The sequence below is a fragment of the Varroa destructor genome, unplaced genomic scaffold (assembly GCF_002443255.2).
Source record: "Varroa destructor unplaced genomic scaffold, Vdes_3.0 BEIS01000001.1, whole genome shotgun sequence".
Taxonomy (NCBI): Eukaryota; Metazoa; Arthropoda; class Arachnida; order Mesostigmata; family Varroidae; genus Varroa; species Varroa destructor.
Window position 1 is genome coordinate 52,587,966 of NW_019211454.1, and position 18,045 is coordinate 52,606,010.

Genomic DNA, 18,045 nt, shown 5'->3' on the forward strand with positions numbered 1-18,045 from the left:
GTCTCGACTCCTGCCTCGCCCGCTGCGAAAACAGCCGGAGGCTATTCCATTCCCAGCGGGGATCAGAAGCCCGAAATAGTAGCGACAATGGTAGGTGCGGTGGCGCTCTCTAAGGGACAAGAAGTATAGTGGTTCGGGGTCTACTTCTAGAACAGTGATGGTGGAGGCGGCAGTAGCAGTAGCAGCAAGCGATGTTGCCAGCCGACGCTGCTGCAGATGGAATGAAAATGCACCAAATAGCGGCCAACATAGCTCAAATAGGCAGAGGGAAACGAACCGTTGTAACAGGTAACCATATCTCTAATGTACTCAGTTACTATATCTACAACCGTTCTTGAATGGGATTGGTTGAGCCAGTACGAGTAAATAAGTAAAATGGCTAGACGTAAATAGGTATATTGAGACGCGATAGTCTTGTTTTGAATAGGAAGCCGGCGACATGTTGGGTCGCGAAACGTTTCCCTGGCGAAAAAGTTACTCGGTGAAATTATTATTATCGTACACAAGTAAAGTGCAAGAACTACAGTCTTTTGTGAGTAGTCAATTTTGCACGTGCTTTAATGCAGTGAGGTCAAGGTGAACCTGCTAAAGCTAGCGATGATTATTAGATGAAGTCAAGCGAAAGAAATAAATCAATTGATCAAAAATCTCGAATACTGATTTACATATATTGATCGATAAGATCTGTGGATCTGGCTAGCGCTAACTAATAGGATGAAAAACTATGATCGTAAGTTAAGGTACGAATAAAGTAACATTCTCTTGTATGTTGATGGACAGCCTCTGCGACAATACTGATTCAATTTTGTGCGGAGCGGTTTGCTGTTATGAAGCTTACTTGCTGGAATCATACATTGCTGGAAACCGATATTTCTCATATTCATATCTCTTTCTTGACGCTCTTTACCAATCAGTCCGGCGCCATATGTCGTATACTTGGAGTGCAAACACGGCTATTTATTGTTACTCAATCGATTTTTCCGCCATCAACGAGCTAATCCTGAGTGCTGTCATACCCGCGTCCGCTCGGTCGCGTCCTATCGACCTTCGTTTCGTCCTTTTCGTGCAAACAGACGTAGTGTTAGACCACAATCAACACTTATTTTTAAGGAGAGGTTTGCCAAATAAAACAGCATTGCCTGTTTTTGAAAAAAAAAAACGGTCTGTCCTTTATCTCAGTTCGTTTGCAATTAACGTGCCTTTCTGAAATAGTTAGCCCTTCAGCAGACGCCGCAACAGTCGTTTCCAGGCTTTTGCTAAAACGTTATGGAACGTAGGAAACGACCCAGCTTGCTTGCGCCATTGTAGAACCAAAGTAGGATGGACGCGTTAAGCGGATGTAGAGGTTGCCTAGTCTGATTGCCTATGTGATAGGGCAAGACGCTAATAAGGCAAAAAGCACTATCCGCTGTAGTGCGAATGAATAGAACAAGTATAGGCAGATATATCTCTTTTGTCCGTCTTGTTTTCTGGGCAGGCTATGTGTATATACAGCACGCGTTTCTATTGGCCTCGTACAAAGGTTTCTTTTTTTCGAATGAGAAACAAGGCATCTCTTCGAGGTGCTGGAAGAAACATAGACATCGTGCACTACATACAATTCAGATAACATCGATTACGAAAAATTCACTCGAAAGACACTCGTCCATTTTTATTGGTTAACCTTATGAGCTTATATGTTACTAATGTATTGTAGATACATTAGCCACACACAAGCCGTAAATAGCAAGATTCAAGAAGATTTCTTACATAAACTCATAATAAATTCTATAAATTGTAAAGATCTTACAAAGTTTTTTCAGCTAAACTGAGTATAAAATAATTGTATGGTTGCGAAAAAGAAACATAACATTTCTATCACAAGCATTTACTCGAGATAATGTCTACTTTCTACACCGTATATATCTTAGTTAGCGGAGACTTATATCAAGCCACTTCTCCATCTGAAGCAGTACGCGCATATATGGTATAGTGGGTAGTGAAAAGTGAAATGTATATCGCTTATCTTCCTTACGTAACTTTTAAATGATCATGGAAGTAAACTGCTATCATCCGCACCTCGTCGTCCCGGAAGAGTTTCGCCAAGTGTTTCCACCATCGTACAATAGTGGTAAAATTTAAAAAAAAAAAAGTTGGATAAGTTATTTGAAAATTACAACGAGAAGTTCCGTGTCTGCCATAGAACTTTTCGGTGAATCATTTCCTCGACGTGAAATGGGTTGGACATTAGAGTGACGTTTAAAAATACGTGATAATTTTGCGGCGATTGGATGACAGTCTACGGTTGTGATTTTGTAGCTTTAGTAACAATATTTGCGTGCGACCGAAAAGCACAGAAATTATTGTCAAATTAAAGTTATGTAACGATGGGCAGCATGTTAAGTTATGCTTGTTTATATAGCCATTAAAGACTCCAATAGAGTACATACAACGTTCCTTGATATACTGAATGTAATATACTATACTGAATACGTGCATTTCTTTTCTATGATGTCAGGTTTGAAGGTGTCAGTTAATTTTTAGACATCCATTTTGTTATTTAAGTCGTTTTATTATATATTCACTTAAACATAAGGGAACGCGATCAATGCCAGTTTAAAAAAAGACTAATGATTCCTTTCTAATGTAACTACGGTAATCCTCATGCCGTGCACGCAGGTACATTTGAAATATAAAGTATGTACTGGCTAGCGGTTACAAGATTCCTCCAAACGAAGAAACAAGACTTTTCGTATACACGAAAATATCAAGACACAAATCGTAGAAAGGTGACTAGGGGCATAAGGCACATGAAAAGCCAATTTCTGCGAGGCATCGATCGTCAGAGAGACCTATAGTTATCCAGCTGTCGATCATACGAACGCGATGACCTTTCAATGCTTTGTCATAGAAGTGCGTTTCCGTTGTGACTACCCACTATAATATTATAATGCGTACTTTAACGTTAAATCTGATAAACATCTCTGATTATTATATTATATGAGATCTGAGAATAAATACAATAAATGTGATTTAACCCAAAATGTTGTTCTACTTACAAAACTTACTAAGTTTTTTAATCAGCCGCCGTTCAGAAATTCTACCTAACTTCTACAATTGACGTTCGATCCAATTTCAAAAATTAAATATTATGTCCGACGCACTAGAACGAGTTCACCGTGTGCCTTCATTTGACCTACCGCCTATTCTTAACGATCCTGGCACAAGCGGTGCCTTCAAAAAAAAAAAGCTCTTTTGCGCTTTAACGCCCTAATGAATAAATCGACAAGATAAAAAGCAGGATCAAGTTATACCAGGAATCAATGTATCTCGTGTTGGACTTTGAAATACGGATGCATCCATTGTTATGATTATGTCTTACACAAACGTTTTGTATCTCCTCTATGACTGCGAGGAAAATAGCGTTTAACTATTACCGATGATTTAAGTTTGCCCTTATATATATATATGAGGGCATAATATATATATATATGATGAAAAATGTTTGTTACTGAATTTCCTGAACGAGCTCGAGGTACTTTTTCAGACTTTTGTTGCTGATTTGTACCTAAATAATGCTTAATAGAGAAGAATACTTATGGATGTACAGTTTTGATGATCGCAATCAATAAATAAGTAAAAATAAAGTGTGCGCTAATGATTCTCGACTGACGTCAATCAACCGATTTCCCGCAACAACGTTTTTGCTTAATCTGAAAGGGTGATTATTATTTGTGTCTCTCGAATATTGTTCAAGCTCAGACGACTTCTTATACAAGGCATATTTCCACAAAGAAGAACATTTTTGCTGATGTTACTTTCACGGGGCTTTCCGGATCCGAAGAAGAATTTTAGGAGAAATCGTATCCTTCAGAAGTGAGATGAGCAAAATTAAGATGGTGAACTGCGAGCAAAAACTTAGAAAACCATCCCTGAGAAACGTGTTTACCACAGTGGCCTAAAATCGTAATAATAACTGAAGTTCAGATCAGGAAGTCCATGTCTGTTATCACGCGAAATGCCCCACCCAAGCTGACAAATACCATTTTATAATATAATTAGATTTCATTGTATAACTGTCCTAATTAATAACATTCTGAGTTTACCCAAATACTAACTTACATTTGAATGTAAGTGTACAAATGAATTTCATAGGCAACATACTCCTCACATCTTCCACCATAGGCAGGCCCGCATTCAGCCTTGTACGATACGAAAGATGACGATACTAGATTACACATGCCAATGGAATATGGGGCTGACCGTCATGTATGTTTTCTGATAAAATTAAGAATAAAAATAGACAAAAAAGAGCCCTATGCATAAATCCGTACGGGCACTCGAGCTCAGCTGCGTCAGAGCGTAGTGGGGTGTATATGGTACCAATATAGGCGAAACAGATTCTGCTACGGTCAATTTCTATTTAGTTCTATATTCAATTCTATTTAGTGCCGTCATTGATTCATTCGGATGTCTAGGAAAATAAATCTAGAATAGAATAAATAATAACAACAGTGTTAATAATAGTCATGATTATAAACGGCTATTATAAACATTATATGTCTTTCTCAAAATGAAAAAAAAAAGTATTTCATAGTGATTCTTTTCGTCTTTTTTAGTAAACTCTTTCTTTTCGTTCCCGATATAAAATATAAATATAGTAGCAAATAGCTTGAAGGCAATCAAATATTTCACTTGGGCATATCTGTGAAATATATCTATAAACATCGACATAAAAATAACATGTTGACGTTAGCTTTTGCTGCTATTTGACATACAGATCTACTTAAAATTGTCCAAAAATAATTAGCTCCCCTTCAAGTGGCCATGCTGAGATGCTTCAATCTTTCGGGGATCGATCCGCTTACTGATTTTCTAAGCTTAACTACGCCATCGCATGCTAAAAGTATCGACTAGAGCAACCGCTGGCCAAATCCGCTCTAAGAAGGTTATTCTATCTGCTGTTTGTGTGTCCAACATAAGAAAGAACGACTCTCCATTTAGGAGATTGAGCTCGAGCCTTCCGAGAAACTGTTTACGTCATGTTGACATCTACGAGTAGTAACCATCAGGTTTGATCCATTGATAGATTATGGTATCAACGCTTCGCTGATGAAATGTAAAAAAAGATGTCTACAGGCTTTTTGCCGTGGCTTTTCCTTCGTCATGGTGGGCATGGTCCACTTCAATATTGAATATATTGATCTTGATTGACTCATTTTGACCTTCTTTATCATTAATCAAAGATAAGTTTAGATAATTGAAGCGAGCATTTAAATACATACGTTATTGGTGACCAGTCGCGCTGAATTTCCGAGGGCAGATGAGCAACAGAGATTCTTCCTCTATAGACTCGAAATTCACTCGAAACAACCAAATCAACATAGAATCATAAACTGTTATAAAAAATGTTCTTATAGGCGGCCTTGTCGAAGACTTATTTAGAAAGTTTGCCAAAAACATCGCTTATTAACACAAGTTGTTCAGTTTTTACTGTGACGCCGGTACGTGTATACGTCGGCCAACACGGATGGCACTTAACTGTAGTTAGCGCCAAGTTTAATCGAATGCTCTAGGATAGTTTGCCGTCACCTGTGGCAGCGACGATTCATTTCCTTATACCCTGAGTAATTCTATATCGTTTTACATTACTCATAAGATTCCGCCTATCAAGGATAGATAATAGCAGGACAAAAATCTCTTGCCTTCACTGGCGAATGACAGTAGACGCGCTCGCTTTGAGCCCGACCTTAGCCTTTGTCCGCTATTGCAAGCGCTATTCATACAAGACAGAGCGGAAATTGCGTGTCTTCTGACTTCTCAGATAACGGCGCAAAGATTCTTCGAGATATATATAATATAATATCATGAATGAAACAGCGTGTCGAGGAAGTAATGGCTGTGTTTTTACTCCCAATAGAAGATAACTTGTCCGCTTATGCTTCATGCTTATTCGATAATGTTTTACTAGGTATAGTAATGAGGAATTATTATGCAGCAGAAGTAATTCCATTGAACTCGTTAATGGTTATTTACTCGTGGCTGTATGATGCTCGCATATATTTAGTACTTTTCACATCTATATGTGAGCAGCAACAATTCGTACTTGCCCTCTTCAAAGGCACACAATATGTCGTAAGGACGAAGTAACCCTGTAGACCTTGATTTAACGAAAAGACGTCCTGCTTCTTCAACAAAGGTCTAATCTGAATGTACGTTATTTAGGCGGCTACCGTTAAAACTCAAGGAAATGAATTCTTACTCGAGGTAACGAAAACTTGCCCTCGCAGTAACGAGTCGCTCGTCAGCTTACCTCTGTTTCCAGGACCAATTTTATTGATTAAGCTCATGTACTTTGTGTGGCATAGATTTAACCGTCAAGACGCAATCTAATTCAAAAATAAATTTAATTTATTCACGTTGTTGGATTGTCACACTGAAGACGTTTGAGTGATTTTAAACAACAGTGAAGGAAATCATATAATTAAAAAGATACCTGTTAAGTATATTCATTGCAAATTGAATTTAAATTTTGCTAATTGACTAATTATAAAGACATTCTCTAGCATTTTAGGATAAATAAATATAATAAAATATATAATAATAATAATAAGAAGAAGATAAAATGTAAGAAGTCGTTTTTTTGCCAAATTCGTTGCAGACTATATATTTGCATATATACTGTTAAAATTCTCTACTTTTGGCATGATTTGGCACAAATCAAAATTCGGAGGCTAGTTCCGATCGGGCTGGTTTTTCTCTGGAGTATTATAGAAAAAATGGGAACCTATATGGTATGTCACCTGAATTGAATTAAGGAGATTTTAAGGTTACATGTCTTATAATTCGGTAAAACACTGAGACATTTTGGATGTACCTTTAACGTAAAAAATGTCCGTACTGCCTGTCAAAACTTCTAAAGGAGAAAAAAACTATGCATATCCGCTAAGTACATTCCTCTAGTGCGCTTTCACTACGAAAAACCGCTTTAGCTTTTAAAGAAAGCATAAAAAATATTAGGAAATTGAAAAAGTGAGGCTATATAGCGCAGATAATATATAGATCACTGGCTCTCTATCAAGAGAACGCTGATTTTAAGTTCAGATACTATTAATTTTTTTTACAATTTGCGACATGCACGGGGATCAGAAATGTAATGCAATTAATATTAATAAATTCTCTCTTTGTTAAAATTTCGAATAGTAGAACTATATGGGACAAGTGGATATTTTCCCTTCTGTCATCGAACCTTTGCTGAATGATGAGAAAGAAGGGATAAGCGGTTCTTTTTTTCGCAACGCAATCTAAATTACAGTAAGGAAATAAAAAAAAAAAAATGAAAGCAAGTTACGTTTTATAAAGTCACTATACTGAATTATAGAACATACAGATTTTGGGGGGTCACTTGGGCTAGGATGTGGCGAGGCTACATGGGCCACTGCATTTCAAGCGTATATCAAACCGGATGCTGTCGATGCTAATTCTACAAAGAAATAGAAAGAAAAAAAAAAAAAAAAAAAACACGTGGCTTCAATGTACAATTCAGATTATTAGAAATGCATGTGTGTACATATTTCAAATTGTACCACATCTCATTGGTGTAAAGCATCATTTTGAGGAAACAGTATCGTCGATTCATACATTAGATGAAAAATGTCAAACCAAATGGTAGATGAAAAACCATACACGACCATATCTTGTCGTGTATGGTTTTTTAAAACGGAATCATACGATGATCAAAATGGCTTTGGAAAAGGGTACGCATACGGCTACTGTTTCTCTTTAGCTTTCGAACATCGTAAATGCACTTACGTTTATGGCGCACGAAGGAACTTCGTGTAGACTTACTTATAGTAAGTTCTTCCGTAAGACCTTTCTAATTTTGCGATAATAATAATACGTTTCGCTATCCTGCGTTATAAGAGCATATAACTAACTGTACCTAGTGTTAACGGCATAGGTGTATTCAATTGAGTTTGTCCTAATGAGAGGAACTGCACTGAAATATACTACTAGGTTTTTCTCTTAAAAATAAATTAAAAAAAAAAGTAGCGTTAGGTAAACCGATGTGAAATTTAGATCTGATCGTTAAATTAATAAGGCTAGATATGCATCCATCGATTCCTGTACTGAAAACGTTGTCTCCCTGGAACTCGCGAGCGAAATTTCAGGAAGCGAAACATTCAGGAAGTAGCACATTTAAAAGCAATTAGAAGTAATGCTATGATAGGGGAGTAAAGGTTAAAGTACCTTAGTCTGTATGAAAAAGCGAATCGATAGGACATGTAGATAGATCCTAGCCCTAGAAGGTACGCTCGTAAAATAAAAGTACGCTATAAGTAAAAAAAAAAAGAGGAATTAAAATGTGTTTTCTATTTCTATATTAAAATATATCCTATTATAAACTAGTTTCCATCGAGTCTTATACAAATCGATCATCACCAATGGGTAGTACAACGCATCGACTCGCACCGATGGTCGTCGTTCATTCCTTTCCCAAAATGTTTTACAGCAATAGCAAAGCTGACATTTCAAAAGTATGTTTTTAGGAAAACGTTTCATTGTATTAAAAAAAAAAATACTGATTGGTGCAAAATATGGTGAACAATGAAAAACATTCATATCGCTTTATAAAATCATTGCACGTTTTTCATGAGCCGAATGTAAAAACAACACAGCGCGCTTTTGACTTATAAAAGTTTATGATAAATACAGCAGCTGAAGGAATACCTATTTGTCGTCCTTAGAATTTGAGAAAGTAGGATCCTACATCCAAAGGCCAGGGAGGGCTTGGCACAGTAAAGCGCACCTCTTCCCTAACTAGATTTTAATAAATAACTGTTTCGCGCAACAACATTTTTTCTTTTTAGTTATGCTGCTCGATCAAGCGTTTAAGTAAATATATTGAATATTAGGATGTATTAGCTGCAATCTATGGAATAGTACGTCCAAATGTAGGATCTTTCCTCCTTTTTGTTTCTAAAAGTGCATCTCAACAAAGTCAGCCATTTCAACGAAATCATTTGCATCTGTTAAAAGTGTCGCCCCAACGATCGCGTTGATTCAGTATAACACAACACACCGCTTCGACTCGGGGGTCTTTTAAATAGTAATTCCTAAATAATTTGGTTTAATGGTTAAACCAAACCACCTCAGGTTAGGTATAAATTCATTACAATGCCGCTTTAATCAAATTTCGCCCTAACCGTAGAATTCACACCTCAGAAAATGCAAGAGTTCAAAATGGTTAAAACGGGATAAAAAAAATTTTTAAAAACTAACGTTTCGAATGCATCTGGGCAGCTCAATCACGTATTAAGGTCCTGTATCAAAAATCTAAACGGATGAATATCTACGTCTGACAACTTGATGCTGTCCCTCTGGTCATATCGCTCGGATGTTTGTTGACCTGCTTTGGGTCAACTATATATATTCCACTGGACTTCAATTAGGTCATCGCATGCATCACCATAAGACTGATTCAAGATAATTTGATAAGTTTCACAAGTCACCCAAAAGCATTGCTTGTTGTTGCCCTATAGAAGAGCAATCTTTTTTACAAACATTGCATGTGTCTCGCATACTAAATTTAGTCACTGAGGGTTTTTGTTTCGCTGTTTGTAAACGTAGATGCGTTATAGCCGCATGTTGCTGGTGGCTCCAACAACAGGAAGTAAATTTCCCTTCAACATGAACTTGGATATGTAAAATTTGGAGTTTGTTGGCACGCACTCGCAACAAACAAGCTTGCCTTGGGCTTACTATCTGTATTGTTAATCGAACAAGCCTAGCACATCCGTTAAAGGCAGTCATCAAAAATCGGGTTACCGCTACAGCTGTCGCAATTCTTCGACAAGCATAATTTTCTGGGCTTTATTTTACCGTAGACGAAAGCGAGATGAGTGCAGTGCGTCTCAAATTAAGCGTGAGCATATGAGACTAGTTTATTCTGACAGAGTATAAAAGTGTTTCCATGGAACGAGTAGCTCACGTCGAAAACGTTTCGGCCATTCAATCCTGTAATAACCTATTTACTTAGGAGCGAAATCAAGTTGATCCGCGTTGTCCTATGCAGGAAACGAGCAGGCCTCATTTTCCGTTTCGGCAAACAGAATTAACTAAACGATCGAATACTTTGACACGATATTCTGGCGAGTGTTTTTTTTTTTTGTATATAACTCGGAACGTGTGGACATTTTTGCTGAAGAGGCGCCTGCTGCAAGAAAAACAATTAATTCATTCACTCAGTGATAGTAATTTTGATATTTCCCCAAGCAGATAAAGATCAGAAGCTTGAAAGCGTCGACTTTTTGATATCGACATAAGTAGCCTTGAAACAACTAGACAATGTAACAAGCAGGGAGCATTTGTAGTAACGGTCTTTGAAAGGCAACCGTTGACCCAACAAAGCTTCTTCAGGTATAGCTTATGTCATAACCGCCATAGGAAGACATTAGTATCAACTCCATACCTACATAGTAGCTCGTAGTACCAGCTAAATTACGTAAAACCAGCTAGTAAAGCTTATCCTAAAGTCTAATTAAATGAATTGCCTCACGATAGCCCAATGGTGACGTGTCTCCCCGCTAAACTTGAGGACACATGCTGGAAACTTGATAAAGACACTTGTTGTTCCGTACTGAGGATTAATCGTCTGAAGCAATGCTTAAGGACAGTACCAGACGTAAAGCTCCATATATATATCAGGCAGCGCTCCAGTAGTTAATGTCCTATTTATTCTCAGCAGATCGCTGAAGGGTCATTATTGAGGTTTCATTTTGAGTCTGTTGTGCAATTTGTTCGCATTAGCACAGTCGCGTGTGGATACGTCCGAGCGTGACTTTTCCGGATCCTGTAAAGAGGAACACTCTCTTACTAATAGGTCTTTCTTAATATTGTTGTAATTTTAAGCGAACGCTTATGAAACTTGAAGTTTTTTGAAGCACAATAATTCGCCAGTTTAGTTGAAGACGACGTCAAGATTGTCTTTTTTGGTTTCGGACTCTAACGCAGTTATTACTGCCTTCTAAATGGTGGCTGGCGTTTCACAAATTCTCAACAGAACCATGCGTGTCTGTATGAGGTGATCAAAGAGGAAAAATTTAGCAATGAGACATTATATATACATGTGTATATATTAGTGAAGTGCTTATGAATAGCTTGTAGTTTTTAATTTTGATAAAACGTGAAGTAGCCGGGGTTTGCAAGCTGAAACCAATGTAAATATCATGTAGTAAACAAAACGGTAACACCGCTACCCTGCTCATTCATAACTATGCTATTTACCACGAACCCTTGCCATACATCAGGTTCAACAACTGTAAAATATATAAAAACTGTGAGTTACTACTTGATTCAATAGCAGGCAGACGGTATCGAATACGTAAACGATTACTTACTTTTATACAAGTTTCGTTCGTGTTACTCTGTCATATTTTAGAGTAGCATTGCTGACGCAAAAAGAAGCCAGCGTCTCTATTTCAGAATTCTATTCTGGAATTTAGAACAAAAACAGTTCATCAGCCTTGAAGGTATTGCCCTCAGGGATGGAGTCGCTGCAAGGGCATCAAAATGACTATCAGTGTTATTCTGCTAACTCATACAATTCGCTCATTACAGCGTGGTAATATGCCCTAGCTGCTATATGACGTACTCGAACAAATAACAACAGTACTGTTGCCCCTTTGGCGATCTCCAACTATCCAAATGCGAGTGCTTATTTAGTCGACTAAACTGTCTTTTGTTGCTTTGCTAAAAGTTAGAGTGCACTGACGACAGCTTTAGCAGGAACCTCAGTATCGGTTATTCCATCTTCCATAATTTCGTAGAACTTTATGTCGTTTCATGAACAAAAACGGAAAAAATTTACTTTTCTACTAACTACGGATAGAAACGTACGCCTTCTAATGATAGAAATCAATTTCGTTTCAAAAAAAAAAAAATCAAGATCCCGACAAACTGATCTTTTATTTCGGTTTTGGCATACCGATTCCAATAGATTCCGTTCAATTCCGATTGTTTTCGATCGATGCCCACGGTATTGCGAAGACTTCTTTCATGAATCATAAGGCTACTAATAACATTCACAACATATATTTTGCATTTGCATATACACCATAAACAGGTGATAGAGGCCAGAAATAACATAACGATGCGATACCAAGGTTTTTATAAAAATCGTTTGATAGATTGTCTTTGACCTATCTCTGTTCAGACTAGGTTTACTGAAACGTTTCGAAGTGCACCGTAAAACCGCTATACACTGCTTCAGATGAGCTTGTCTGTACCACGATACGAAGTGCGTCCGATCTCCAACATAGACCACCTTACACGTCATTAAATAAATAAACACTTTACTCATACGGGCATAAAAATACCCCCTGATGCACACATTGCACATGGATTACATTTACGAACGCAGTCACAGATTCCTAATTTCGATAATAAACCCAACAGCCTTCTCGCTCCTAACGTTTTATAGTTGTCATAGCGCTATTTGATTGATGGTTCTGCGCGAATGTGCGGCTCTGTATGTCATTGTTTGCGTTGCGACGCTGTTTATGCGTAGACATCAACGGCGAGATGCAGATCTGGTAATGAGCTCGTATGTGATCCCAGCACAAGGTGCGATTGAACTCGGATGAACTTGGCCAGAAAAAGAACAAGGAGAAGGCAACTAAAGATAGCTATTTCGTTATTTCGCTCTCCTGCATCAATTTCCCACTTCTAAATTTAGACATACGACATGGTGCCGTACGTAACCTACCAGAAATCCGACCGCTCAATCACCTTTCGTCATGCTGCGTTTGCTATTTCAGATCTATTCGAAACTTTTGCTCTAAATTTCTGTGTTCCCATGTCGTGATCTTTCTCTACGATTTAGATGCGACAGTAGCAAGTGTTATCCTCGTTTTGATAAGGCTAACGAGCATTGCAATAGTAGAACAGTTGTAAACAGGAAAGGCAGCAGTCCCAATGCCCAACAAACCAGAGTATTCTTTTCGCCTTCAGCGTCGTTTGTCATAATGTTTTTCTCCACGGGTTGCGCCAGCCGTTTCGGGCGTCCGAAGCATACACCTCTATGTAGATGCAGTTACATACTTGACATCACACTTTGTCCTGTTCCCCCTTTCATTCACACCGTTACCATTCCTCTGATTTATTCTCGTTTGGCCTTTTTTTTTTTGTTTGTTGTCACTGCCTGCACTAACCCACTGGTCTAAAATTTGTATCACTTCCACTTCTGCTAACTCCTTAAAGGACCCGTTCTTTATGAGGCATTTAATTGTTGACCTGGGCCACTCCATTGCACTATTCTATAATAGGCCCCTGAAGATATTGGAGTATTTTAGTAGAGCGGATTGTTCGAGAGGTACAGCCACAAGACCTATCTATGTTAAACTGCTGCCACTGCTAGTATCTCAAACATGGCCAGCGCATGTATTTCATCTATACCTGTTTTTCTTTTTCGTAGCAAACGAGTGATTATTTGAGTGAGCACGTACTTGACCTTAGTTAGGCATCATTTTGATAATGTGGATGAATAGCTAGACAACCTGCCACTTATTCATCTTCAAGAAACGTTAAAAGTAAATAGGAACAGCATGCGAGGATGCAAAAAATCTATCTAGCTTCATGCAAATAGCATTAAACGCGCTTCTTTTTCTAATTCGAAACCCTTGAGCCGATGATAGAGACTCGAGATTTTTATTTTGGATAAATCAGTGTTTGGTGTCTCATGAACAAGAAAAAAATATGCTTCTCCTTCAACCTTCAGCCACCGGTTTCAGAACAGATTTTCTAGAAAAGACCGAACCACTCGCATATTATCGGTATGAGTAGTGAAACAAAAAAAGAGTATTAAAAAATAGTTTAATGAAACCTTTCGAAACTACCTCGGCTAGAGTAGTAGTTTTTAGGTCTAATGCAATCAAATAGAACTGGGACCGTTCCATTACTTGATATGTAAGCTTGTTCCCAACGGTCATAATTTTGCGGTCACAGACTAGGCATAATCTAAACAACTTTATTAGCCAGATTCGAGGTTACGTTGTAAACGAACATTTTTAAATGTTGGAAACTTATCGTTGCTATATGACTTTTAAGCAGTCCTAATACTCATATGTGTAGCACTGGAAATTGGCATATGTGACAAACATTTCCTATTTCATATATTATAACGACGTCATTCTCAAAGGTATCTCTTAATAAATAAATAATAATAATAAGAAAAAAATAAATAAATAAATACCTATTGTATTAATTTTCGCATTAATTCTACTTCTTAAAAGTTGTTCCATTTCGTAAACCATAAGGATCTGCCGTACGATTAGCGTCTCAAAGTGAAAATAAAACGGACAAAAAGCTCAACATTGTGTTCGACACATTTTTTTGCAATACATTTTGCTCTTCGATAGTAATACATTGATCTATCATTAATTTTAGATATAAATATTTTTGCGACGTAGGGGCATACTGATCTCGCGCTCTGAGTACACTGAACAAGCTGTCATCCTCAACAAGTGGCTGTTGATACATGAGGAGGTATGGAAAAAGAAACTGCGAGCGGCAGTCACGTAGCCGGTTTACAAAGGAAAGGAAAGGATTTCGGCATCTCTTGCAACAGAGCACAAGCAACAAAAAACTCCTGATAACCAAACATCTACGTCTCGAAAAGCGCAGGCCTTTATGAGCTTTTTCAAAAAGCGTATTATATAAATATCATGGACATTTCAAACGAAGAGCAGTCACAATACCACTTTTCCGTTGTCACCACAGGTTACTGAACTATAGGCCAAAAACGAGCAAGTAAGACTTCTAAGTCTTGTTTCTTTCTCGGTGCAGTAACCGACACATATCCGTATATATATATATAGCTGTGTGGTACACTATAATAGCTAATTACATTATTCTGATCGAAAATACGAGTTGTGCACAGATGCTACTCGGATAACTGTCTGACGCTGGCAATTTGACATGCGTGTACGTGGTACGTAGCCGTAAAGAACTTGTGAATATAGCTTAAAAGATGATATGTGCTACCAGCTTACTAATTATGAATGTCAAACGGTATCCGCAAAGTTGCTATCGCTTATTGAGAGTGCGAACTGCTTTTTAGCTGTATTCCTTTGTTCGTATAATGATCAGACGAGACTTTGTGGGGATTTGATTTGATATTGCAATAATTGACCCTGGGACTCCATCATGTGATCACTAAAAGTTTGAAATCGTGTACCTAAACCTAGTAGGTTTGCCAAAAACATAATCTGCTGTAAGCAGAAAAAAGGTTCGTGGCCACCACAAACGTACCATAAAAGAATACATATATCAATAATATGTTAACCTAACCACCGTTTCAGTAGCGGACTTGGGTGCTTTAGCATATGTTGCCGTTCGATGATATACGTTTTGTACCTTAAGCGATATTCTCGGATCGGACAGATGTCTATAAGTTGTAATTTACTTACACGTTAATTCGTATTTTATGAAGTTTAATAGCAGTCGGGGGTCGGTTTTCTGCAATTGCCGCCAGAGTAAAAAGTAAGAAAAAGTGGAAATACAGTTACACCGTCTCCAGACCTATTGCTTAGTCTATTCCCTTGAGACTTTATCACTTATGTTATCGCTTCTTTGCAGCAGCCACTGAAGAAATTACTTTTACGAATAAAAATTATAAGACCCATTACTTTTCAGTAGCACTTAGTCCAAATAGGTTATTTATAACAGCAGAAAAACAAATCGGTCGTCTTCGGCTTGTTGCTCATCCGTGTGCGTTTAGATCGCAAACTTGATTCGTGCGTCCGCGCCATTTTTAAAGGCACAGATACTGTTTGAATAACTACGTGAATGTCTCAGGTTCTCATGTCCTGTACTGCCGTTAAGAACCGTTTTAGACGGCTGGCGCCGAATACGAAGCAAGGTATAAACGAAAGTGCTTATTTAGTAAGCCTAAGGGTTCGTGAGATGGTCTAAACCCGAAGCCGTGTATAAACTGTGGGAATAACTACAAGACTTTCGCTTAAGCGAAATAGCATATTTGATCAAAAATGCTGTTCGTGACTCAGCAAATCAAAAAAAAAAAAAAAAAAGGAAAGTCAAGCTGCCGTACCCTTCCTTAAGTCAAAATGTCACGTGAAAAAAAGACTGATGGGCATTGCACCAGCTTCCTGTTTGACATACACTGGGCTATGCTGTAGCGTAATTGTATAGGTTTTAAAGTGCTCACTAATATAAATGCCGACTTTACAACAAGAAACTATTTGCGAGAGATCCTTTATTGAGCATACAACTCACCTTTGTATTTTTCAGAAGGACCATATGATCCTCGACGATATCTTACCCTAAAACTAACGCAGAGAGATAATAACAAAAGTATAGTAGAGGCATGTAGTATAGCCAATTTGACGGTAAATATTTTAAATAGCAACTGTTAAATACTCTTATGAAATATTATCTCGTTTAGTATAAAACATAACAAATGCTAATCTCGTAATAGAAGATCATACTGTTTTATAACGATGCAAGAGTTCACGACACTTTTCTGCATTGGAGTTAAAGACCACTCACTCGAGCACCGTCACTCGAGACTTTAGCGAGCGAGCTGCAGTAAGCTACGACAAATATAAAAAATTCGTATCGTTGACGAATACAAGTTTTATCTTGGACCTGCGGCAGTTGAGACAGCTCACCGTGTAAGTCTTATATATAGAAACACGGTAAGCCGTTAGCTCGCTAAATTCCGGAACGGGAATTTCAGGACACCACCTTACAAAAGCTACAAGAGCCTTGTCAGTGGGCTATTGTAAGTGTCATTTACTACAGCTTCGTAAATCCCGGTTGGTCGATCGCCGCTGAAATCTACTATCGACAATTAAAGGAAATGATGAAAAAAAGTTTGCATTAAGAAGCCAACAGCTATGAATTACGACAACGGCTGGCTTCCGAACCTCCGTTTGATATTAGAGGATTTAATATAACCTTATTGATTGCAAACAAATTGAAAGTTACTATCCAGTCATTTCAAGTAAAAATAATTAACTCGTAGTAAAATAATTGCTAAACGACTGACTGCACGATGTATTTTGGTTTCGTCACCCTTTTTAAGTAGAACACTTCATGTCAAAAATACAATATCCCAAGATCAGAGTGAGGATATAAAACTATGAAAACACTTTGCATCATATGGATTATATGAATGGTTTATAAAACTTAGTTGAGAGAATTGCCAAACGTCCTAAAGACGATACCAGAGGCAACAAGTGACGTGATATCTGTTACAATTTACCCGCATCTCAAACACTTAGATGTCTCGTCGGGCTCCAATTCCCTGCGTGGTCTATGGTGGGACCCACCTACGCACGACAAAACGAACGACGACATGTGGACTTAAGCTGAGTCACCATTTTTCATTCATTGTTGCTCATTTCACCCGAAGCAAACAAATCGCAAATGTTTGCTTCCAGTTCGTTAAGTTGGTTTTAACTACTTCCAAGACGTAGGTCCTCGGTCAGCAGTAGCAAGTCGGCTAGGAAATACGCAAGGTTACTTCGACCTATTATGTATAGCCTCAGCGCTCTTTTGAGAAGCGAGGCTGTAATTGTTTGCGGCTCCTTATTGTAAAATCCTCCTAAATTATGCGTATTCTATATATTGGGATGATAGATATCCCAAGATAGAACAAGCTGAGAGCTGATAAACGATAAGACGATTCGCGGCCGACATAAACTCATTACCTTTGTTTAGGTCAGCTTTGCAGCCAGTTCCAAACCGCGTATAGCCGAACTAAAGTATGCCGGACTTGCCCCTGTTAGGCTCACATATCATTGAGTGATCTTCGGCCTTCATATTTGATCAGGAAGACCCTTCAGCAAAATGAAAACCATGAGTGAGCTTTAGTTGTTTGCGTTAGTCAGCCAGGCCGGTTGTCTGTATGAAATGCAAAAGTTCGGCCATTCCGCCATCGATACTTACCCTCTTCAAGAAGGTTGCGCACATTTTGTACACATATTTATTTAAGTAGAGTACTGATTTTTCTCCGTCGAGTTCATTTTTTTATATATATATATA

At 38.0% G+C, this 18,045-nt stretch overlaps 1 protein-coding gene and 1 long non-coding RNA gene across 10 annotated transcripts in view; both read right to left on the minus strand.

Moving 5' to 3' along the window:
- The window catches only part of LOC111254585 (DGAT1/2-independent enzyme synthesizing storage lipids-like), a 44,614-nt gene extending 39,060 nt beyond the window's left edge, over positions 1 to 5,554 (minus strand). For 5 of the 8 annotated variants that reach the window (XM_086993122.1, XM_086993110.1, XM_086993108.1 and 2 more), the window contains exon 1: positions 5,265 to 5,553. The gene's annotated coding sequence lies outside the window, so the exon portion shown is untranslated. Of the gene's footprint in view, positions 1 to 5,264 lie in introns of all 8 variants that reach the window. The other 3 variants (XM_086993163.1, XM_086993158.1, XM_086993137.1) reach the window with 1 other exon arrangement.
- Positions 5,555 to 9,882: 4,328 nt separating this feature from the next.
- LOC147758802 (uncharacterized) overlaps positions 9,883 to 18,045 on the minus strand; it is a 15,948-nt gene continuing 7,785 nt past the window's right edge. For both annotated transcript variants that reach the window (XR_015318741.1, XR_015318740.1), the window contains one exon: positions 9,883 to 10,831. This is a non-coding gene — a long non-coding RNA (uncharacterized LOC147758802). The remainder of the gene's footprint in view (positions 10,832 to 18,045) is intronic.